This window comes from Boleophthalmus pectinirostris, unplaced genomic scaffold (assembly GCF_026225935.1).
Source record: "Boleophthalmus pectinirostris isolate CB_2022bp ecotype Guang Dong unplaced genomic scaffold, ASM2622593v1 HiC_scaffold_13, whole genome shotgun sequence".
NCBI lineage: Eukaryota > Metazoa > Chordata > Actinopteri > Gobiiformes > Gobiidae > Boleophthalmus > Boleophthalmus pectinirostris.
Genome location: NW_026571036.1, coordinates 25,259,656 through 25,267,749, shown reverse-complemented (window position 1 = coordinate 25,267,749; position 8,094 = coordinate 25,259,656). Strand labels below are relative to the sequence as shown.

The following is an 8,094-nucleotide window of genomic DNA, read 5'->3' as shown; positions in this document are numbered from 1 at the left end:
TAGAAAGTTTTAATTTTCAGCCACACAGTAATATTTAACTAGCAAAGATCACGTCACAACAATGGAATATGATCAAGATATTTATTGACAATGGATAGATGTGATGGCTGGGATGGGGGCTCTGTGTCAGGTGGTCAGCCCAGATGATTCAGGACAACCTCCTTTGTAGACGTTAAGATCTTCAGGTTGAAGGATGAACAAGAGACACAGAGTGAGAGGGAAGGGGTTGAGAGAGTGGAGACAGACGGTGTTGTCGGGATAGGCCTGGATAAATTAGGGCTCTTGGGTAACTGAAGGTGTGGTTGAGCTCATCTGTGGTCCGCTGGAGAGGAGCAGGGGGAGGCTGAGGCGTGGCCCTACTCCTGAATTTTGGAAAACGAGAGAACAGAAGAAAATTAACTACTTAATTAAATTTTGTTTTCCACCACGAATGCACTTAAAAATTAGTTGTGTGTAGAACAGTGCATTACTCACGTTTGGGTTTCCTGTGGTTCACTGTGTTGTGTGGCAATACGGTGTTGGTAAAGGATGTCATGTGCCGTTCGGACAGGGCACAACCTGTGTGAAAGCTGCTGCTCAGCAGAAGTGTGGGAAGGAGATTGAAACTCTGAGTTTACCAGTGCTGAATCGCACACAAGACGGACGCACCAATAAAGCAAGAATGATACTGACTCGTTTGGCAGTGGCTAAGGCCACCGGCCTTCCATTTCTGTCGCTGGATATAAGACACATGGATATAAGCCTCCTCCTCCACTCTTCTCCATAGTTCTATCTCATTGGAAGAAAAACACACAAATAAATGTACTATACTTCAGTACTTTATACAATAAATATATAAAAAACTTACCTGTTGTGAGTTAGTCACACAGCAGTCCCACCTCAGGACCTCAGCCTCCCTCCTGACCCAGTCTGGACCTTGTGCAAAAAACACAAATATTCAATACACTTGGAGGAGGGACAAATACAAAATAATCTCAAGTGTACCTGTATTTGTATGACAACATGGATGTAAGCTTCCTCCTCCACTCCTCTCCAGAGCACCCACTGTAAAGTTCATCTCACTGTAAGAAAAAAAGACAAGTACTTCAATAATTCAATAGAACAGAAAACTTACCTGTACTGTATATTCTTTGCTTTTGTTACTTTCAATGTTTTCCCCTCCTCCTCTCTTTCTGGAGGATCACATCTGGTTGGTGCTGGAAGCTCAAAAGAAAAGAAAAGAAAAAGTATTACATTTATCTGCAAAGTAATGTGGTAATAATGAGTCAATACTCACCATTTTGTGCAGTACATGTAACAAGGTGAAAATGCACCAGCAGTGATTTTATTTGAACAATTATTGCACGTTTTATTTGCTTTTATTTTTTAAATTGGTTGTGCGCATGTGTGTGCTTTGTGGGTTTTACTTCCTGTTTTGATGGACCTAACTGATTAATAAACCACACATGGTTTTGGCACATTGCTGCACAGGGCGCTTTAAGAACAGAAATATGTAGGCTGACATCAGGTTCACCACTGAGTTCCCAAAGTCCACCCCGAGGTCCAACTCAAGAGACAATGAACCATGGCCTGTATGCTCCATACTTCTCCATGATGACCTCTGTGCTGTCCACCAACCTGTAGCAAAGGCCTCTGATGTCCCCTGTATCCCCGAGCAACAGCCTCTGGAGCACCAGTGAGCCATGTTTAGATGGCTGAGTAATCTGAATGTGACAGCTAAGAGTTTTCCATCCATCCATCCATTTTCGTCCGCTTATCCGGGGCCGGGTCGCGGGGGCAGCAGCCTAAGCAGACTTCCTTCACCCCAGACACGTCCTCCAGGTCCTCCGGGGGGACCCCAAGGCGTTCCCAGGCCAGCCGAGAGACATAGTCCCTCCAGCGTGTCCTGGGTCTTCCTCGGGGCCTCCTCCCGGAGGGACATGCCTGGAACACCTCCCTCGGGAGGCGCCCAGGAGCTAAGAGTTTTTCATTTCATTTTCCCATACACTTGTCCTAAAAACCAACATGTACTGCACAGCAGTTTGATCACTAGTTTAGTCATACTTTGGAGATGGACCTTTGGTAGTTGGTCACAATCTGTGTATTGCGAGTGTCTTTAGTCTCTCAATAAACAGAAGCAATCCCATACAAACTAACCAAACACTGATTTGTGGCTTCCTGTGCAATATGAGGATTAATTAGGAAAAAAGTGTCTGCAGAGCTTACAGCCATCCGGCTACAGCGCCAGGGTTGCTCCACAGGCTATCGCTCAGAGAAACAGGAGAAGTCAAAGGTGTTTCCTGCAGGTTGGTGGACAGCACACAGGTCGTCATGGTTAATATGGATCACACAGGCCATGGTGCTTTGATTCTTAAACCTCATCCTCCGCTCCTCCTACAATAACTTCAACAATACAATATTGTAAATTTACATAAAAACTTACCTGTACTATTTGTTCTTTGTTTCTCTGTTTTCCCCGTCTCCTCTCTTTCGGCAGGATCATATCTGCCTGGTGTTGGAAGCCCAAAAGAAAATAAATAAGTATGATTTGTCTGGAAAGTAATGTGGTAATAATGAATCAATACTAACCATTTTGTCCAATATATTTGTAATATATTCCTGTGTTTAAATCCCAAACAGGAAAAATGTGTGTTGTCATTCAAAGCTATAGGAAAGTCTATGCTCACTAAGTTTAATACATTAAAATTAGGGAGCAGACTTTCTTATATTCAATGAGGATTCAATGGCAAAATCTAAGTATAACCACACACATCAAATAATATACAGGGATACAAGGGATATCAGAGGTGTTTCCTGCAGATTGGTGGACAGTACACAGGTCGTCATGGAGAATATAGAGCACACAGGCCATGGTGCTTTGTCTCTTGGGCTGGACACACAACAGTCCCACTTCAGGACCTCAGCAGCTCTCCTGACCCAGCCTGGACCTCAGGCGGACTCTGGGAAAATGAAAAAATGTTTTAAAAAATCACAAACATAAAATATGCTTGGAGGAGGGACAAATGCAATTCATAGTTGTCTCCAATGTACCTGTATTTTGTATAACATGGATAGAAGGCTCCTCCACTCCTCCTCTCCACAGTTCTATCTCAGTGTAAGAAAAACACACAAATAAATATACTCTACTTCAATACTTTATACAAAAAATATGAAAAACTTACCTGTTGTGAGTTAGTCACACAGCAGTCCCATGTCAGGACCTCTGTCTTCTTCCTGTCCCAGCCTGGACCTTGTGCAAAAAAACACAAATATTGAGTACACTTGGAGGAGGGACAAATACAAGTAATCTTAAGTGTACCTGTATTTTGTATGACAAACAAGGATTGAAGCCTCCTCCTCCACTCCTCCTCTCTACAACCCCAGTCTAAATTTTCATCTCACTGTAAGAAAAACAAACAAATAAATGTTCTGTACTTCAACAATTCAACACTGTAAATTTATATAAAACTTACCAATATTGTAAATTCTTGTGTGTTGTCATTCAAAGCTCAGAGTATGGACTTTCTGATATTCAACACTGATTAAATGGCAAAAAAGTATAACCACACACATTGAATGGTATACGAAGATACAGGGGACATCAGAGTATAACATGGACAGCCTCTCCACAGCCCCCAGTTTAAAGTTCCATATCACTGTAAGAAAAACACACAAATAAATGTTCTGTACTTGTTAAAAGTCCCAGTGGCTAAATTACACCACCTGGATCTCACTACTCCTTTTCTAATCACTGTATTAACCCTCAGAAAATCACTCAGCTTTAAAGACACAATGCAAATAAGTTTGACTACACTCAAAAAGATCACATAGCTTTAAAACCACAATGCATGTTCAAAAATATCATTTACTACACTCAAAAATATCATTTCTTCAATAACACAAGGTAAATATCTTACTACACTCAAAAAGATCATTTCTTCAATAACACAAGGTAAATATCTTACTACACTCAAAAATTATCGTTTAACTTCGATAACACAAGGTAAATATTTGACTACACTCAAAAAGATCACTTAACTTTAAGAAACACCATACAGGTAACTTTAACAACTCTTAAAGTATCACCTGGGGAACACTTACAACTTCACTTAGCTTTAGAAACCACTCTATGAAATGCTCTACACTCTATCTGACAACATTTGCCCAAAACACATTTTTGACAGTGCCTCAAAGAATTTAACCAGATTTAGTTTTATACCAAAACATTGCAAATATTAATTTATCCTTAGCAGTGCCTCAAAACCTTTAACCAAATTTAGCTTTGCATCAAAAACATTGCATTTTTGTAAGTAACTCACCTAGGATGACTTGACTTGCTCGTAGTAAATATATATATATATATATATAATAATTGAGGGAAAGACTCAACAAAAGATTCCAACAAGTGATTTGTCTTTGTCTTATTTTATCTGCTTTTTATTGTATTTTTACCAGAAAGCTCATACAAAAATAATTAGGACAAATCACCTTGCAAGTACCCTTTTGGAGAAATTACCCTGTGACCAGGAAAGCTATAAAGCACAGCCTAGTCCGAATTTGAGATCTGACCTCCTTAGCCGAGTTACAGCCGGAGGGCCAATGCCAACCAAAAATCAGGATCTGAATTATTATGCGGAATTTTCAATATTTATCTAGGGTCACAGAACTCCACCCAGGTACATGCAAAGTGATCAGTACGTCACAGATAGCACACATTTTTTCAAGTACAGGCAACACTTTCTTAGAAACCACAATCTTCACCATTCTAGCCCCCTACGCCTCTGCCCCAGCCAGGTGTGAAGTAAAGGCCACCTCGCTTCGTCGAAGGAGCAGGAAGCTTCGCATCCGCATTGCATACAGGCCTCCCACACGCCGCATAACATATAGGTTTCGTACATCAATGTCAAATAAAGGTCAACTGTCAAAAGAACAGAAGGTCCTTATCTTTCCTGCACACAAACATAACGGTTACAGAAATTATTGCAAAATAACCTAAACTTAAAAATTAAATTGAAAGAATTAAGCAAATCAATATAAAGGAAACAAATCAGATTAAATCAAAGCAAAACAAGTAACTCATGGTAATATGGGTCACAAAAGCACTTCTAATATCTAAATCAAACACTCTTAATCTCTAATGCTCTAACAGTTATTCAATTATCAAAATAAAGCATCATGAACATCTTCATCTGAATTCAGGAGCCCTTTTAGTGGGGCTTACGCCAAAACCTTCATCTTTTTACCCCACCCAAGTGAGCTCTCCTGTGGCCGAGGGGGGGTTCACGACAGTACTTCAACAATTCAATACTGTCAATTTAAATGAAACTTACCAATATTGTATATTCTTTGCTGTCTTTGGTTTCTCCTCCTCCTCTATTTCTGCAGGATCACATTTGCTTGGTGTTAGAACCTCAAAAAAAAAAAGAAATACCGTAAGTATTATTTGTCTGTAAAGTAATGTCGTAATAATCAATACTCACCATTTTGTCCAATATATTTGTCATATATTCCTGTATTAAAATCCCAAACAACAGGAAAAATGTGTGTTGTCATTCAAAGCTATAGGAAAGTCTACGCTCACTAAGTTTAATAAGTTAAAGTTAGTGAGTGTAGACTTTCCTAAACACACACATTGAATAGTATACAGGGATACAGGGGATATCAGAGGTGTTTCCTGCAGGTTGGTGGACAGTACACAGGTCGTCAAAGAGAATATGGAGCACACAGGCCATGGTGCTTTGATTCTTCAGTTGGACACATGACAGTCCCATTTCAAGACCTCAGCAGTCCTTCTGACCCAGCCTGGACTTCGGGCAAAGTCTAGGAAAACAAAAAACAAAAACACAAATATACAATACGCTTGGAGGAGGGACAAATGCAATTCATTATTGTCTCCAATGTACCTGTATTTTGTAGAACATGGATATAAAAATCGTCCTCCACTTTTCCTCTCCACAGCCACCAGTTTAAAGTTCCATCTCACTGTAAGAAAAACAAACAAATAAATGTTCTGTACTTCAACAATTCAATACTGTCAATTTATATGAAACTTACCAATATTGTATATTCTTTGTTGTCTTTGGTTTCTCCTCCTCCTCTATTTCTGCAGGATCACATTTGCTTGGTGTTAGAAGCTCAAAAAAAAAAGAAATACCGTAAGTATTATTTGTCTGTAAAGTAATGTCGTAATAATGAATCAATACTCACCATTTTGTCCAATATATTTGTCATATATTCCTGTATTAAAATCCCAAACAACAGGAAAAATGTGTGTTGTCATTCAAAGCTATAGGAAAGTCTACGCTCACTAAGTTTTATACGTTAAAATTAGTGAGTGTAGACTTTCCTAAACACACACATTGAATAGTAATAATAATAATAGTAGTTTTCAGAAATTAGTTTCTCTTTTTCTTTCTTTTTAATGGATGACCACATTGTTAGTTTATCTCACAAAACTGCTTTAGCCGCATCCCATAATACACTGGGTGAAATATCTTCATTGTCATTGTGATAAATATAATCTGTAAATTCCTCCTCTGTATATTTTTTAAAGTTAGCGTCATTGAGGAGACTGGTATTAAGTCTCCAAAGTGTTTCTTTTCGCTTAGTGTCCAAATGTAGCGTCAAGTAAACCCCAGCATGATCTGAAACATCTCTGACTCCTATCTCACAATTAATAATCCTGTGTCTATCCGAGTTAAGCATGAAAAAATTATCTAATCTAGATAACATAGAGTGGGAATGGGAAAAAAAGGTAAAACTTTTTGTTCCTGGATGTAAATCTCGCCATACGTCCTTCATAACTAATTCTCTAAGTAATTTGTTGATTTGTAATGCTACGGGCTGCTCTTTTTAAAAGTAGAGGAATCTAAAGATGGATGTAAGTGAGTGTTCCAATCTCCACCACATATAAGTACTCCAGACACTTCAGTGCAGATTAAGTCAAAGATTTTCTTAATAAAATGTTTGTCGTTTCCTGGAGGTTGATAAACATTCAATAAAGTAACTTCTTTGTGATCAATAAATCCTTTTACTAATACAAATCGTCCTTCAATATCAGTAGTTTGGGAAGAAAGTTTACATTGTCTGAAATAAGAATCGCTACTCCTCTGGCATTTTCCTTTGTAAAAGAAGAATAATATGTATGTTTGAACCATCTTTTTAGCTTTTCATACTCCACATGGGGAAAATGAGTTTCTTGCCAAAATATTATGTCTTGCTTTTCACGTTTCATCTTACTTATTATTTTTCTACGTTTTATGGGATTATGTAAACCATTCACATTAAGCGTTATGAAATTATATTTTTGCCTATTCATTTATCTTTTTAAATCAAGCCAATCAAAGTAGCAGAGATGGCCAAAAGAAATAAGAAAACAAACAAGAACATGTCGGTCTGGAAGAACAGTGAGAACAGGGAAAACAGTCCCAAACAAAAGTGACTTCCACATGTGAAGTGCCATATGCACTTCTGAGTTGAGAGGGGAGTCCCATAAAAACAAGGGGGGCCCTCACAGTGCGGGCCGCGAATTCTGACTAATTCTATCAGCGCAACTCGCATCGGAGAAAAACAAATAGTCGCTTCCCAGCGTGAGGGTCATTAAATATTACCTTTATAGTTGAGGTAAACGGCATGGTGATGAAATTCTTATGGAGATGGCAGAAAGGCTCTTAGGAAGTGCCACCGTCTCGTCGAAATTCTTTTAACCTTTCCTGAATGCTTTTAATCCTCGTCTCATGTTGACGTCGCGATGCGCCAGCGTTTTGCCACGGTGGTTTGGTCATCTTTGCGCCAGTGGGTCTCCTTGGCGTTGTCGCGTGGATCGCGATGTCTCCTATCATTCCTTTTTTCTTCAGGTCTTCTGCAGCATCCCCCGCGCTGTTGTAGACCACTGGACCGGTTTGGAGGTGAACACGGAGCCGTGCCGGGTGCAGCGTCTGAAAACACAAACTTTTTTCCTTTAGCTCTCTTCTGATGGGGGCATATGCTTTTCTCTTTGCCAGAGTATCGCTAGTGTAATCGTGCTCAAAGAAAACCCGTCTTTCTCTGAACTGAATGACTTTTTTGTTTCATGCAGATCTAAGCACAAGTTCTTTGGTTCTGAACTAGAGAAAG

The 8,094-nt window shown here is 39.3% G+C and overlaps 1 long non-coding RNA gene across 1 annotated transcript; it reads right to left on the bottom strand.

The window, feature by feature from the left end:
- Positions 1 to 3,293: 3,293 nt before the first annotated feature.
- On the bottom strand, positions 3,294 to 5,262 carry LOC129407678 (uncharacterized). The gene is made up of 3 exons (XR_008631663.1): positions 4,299 to 5,262; positions 3,453 to 3,635; positions 3,294 to 3,380 (listed from the first exon to the last, which is right to left on the bottom strand). It is a non-coding gene; the product is annotated as an uncharacterized LOC129407678 (long non-coding RNA).
- Between the last annotated feature and the right edge of the window lie 2,832 nt (positions 5,263 to 8,094).